This window comes from Epinephelus moara, chromosome 17, assembly GCF_006386435.1.
Source record: "Epinephelus moara isolate mb chromosome 17, YSFRI_EMoa_1.0, whole genome shotgun sequence".
Classification (NCBI taxonomy): domain Eukaryota; kingdom Metazoa; phylum Chordata; class Actinopteri; order Perciformes; family Serranidae; genus Epinephelus; species Epinephelus moara.
Window position 1 is genome coordinate 20175415 of NC_065522.1, and position 1241 is coordinate 20176655.

Below are 1241 nucleotides of genomic sequence, written 5' to 3' on the forward strand. Positions count from 1 at the left end.
CCCCCATCACAATGCTGCCGTGACAACGGCTGTCGCGGCGACGCCTACTGGCACAATGCAGCCACAATACAGAGGGCACTGAAGCATCACACACACTCACAGAGAAAGAGAGAGCAGGCCAGAGAGAAAGAAAAAAGGAGGAGGAGGAGGAGGAGAAATATAAGGAGGGAGAGGTGGAGATTAAGATGGATGGATAGAAAGGGGGAGAAAGAGAGAAAGGCATGGAGATGGAGATGGAGATGGAGAGGAAAGAGGGAGGGGGGGACGTGGATTGATGGAGAGACAGGAGCGAGGGAAGGAAGGAAGGAAGGAAGGAAGAAAGGAGGTGGAGGAGATGTGGCGGGATAATATTACATGTGTAAAACGCCGGAGGGTGTGTGCCCATAGAAACATGTTTAATGGCTTTTATTATTGCAGGGAAGGTTGTGTGAGGTGCAGTTTTTTTTATGACAGTGTGATGTATGCACTGTGTGAGTGCAAACAACAAGGTGTTTATTGTGTAGTGAGGGTGCGTTTAAGACGACAAATACATTATACATACCTGTGTCTAGACACTGTGCATGTTATACATGTACAAGCATGCATGTGTGGGGTTTATAAGATTATTACTGGAGTTGTAGGATATATCGGTATCAATTAGTGTTGTCTTTTATGATCAATTTTATGTGATTTTTCATTTTTTCATACATCGATTGTTGTGTAATGAGGGTGCATTTTGGACAACAAATATGTCATGCTTTTACATACCTGTGTCTAGACATTGTGCATGTATACATGAACAAACATGCAGAATTTTAGGATGTATTGGTAACAATCAGTGTTGTCTTATAATCAATTTTAAATCATTTTCATATTTTCATACATTAAGTTTTGTGTGGTGTGGGTGCATTTTGGGCGACAGAAATACATACCTATGTCTAGACAGTGGGCATGTATAGGGTTAATAAGGTTAATATTGGAATTCCAGGACATATTGGTGATAATCAGTGTTGTCTTTTGATCAATTTTAAAGGCGCTGTATGTAAGAATGTGGCCAAAACGGTTACTGCACTCAAATTCAAAATACTGTCGCGAGTCGTGTCCGCCCCCCCTCCCCTACAGATTCGAGGTTGCTGGACAGCGGCATGCTGGAGACTGATTTTTTTGCCCACGGGCGGCTGCCGTGGCAGGGCTGCGTCGCCGCGTCCTTGATCTTCGGTTTTCCAGCAGACCGTTCGAGCAAGTCCGGCTTCTCTGCTGCT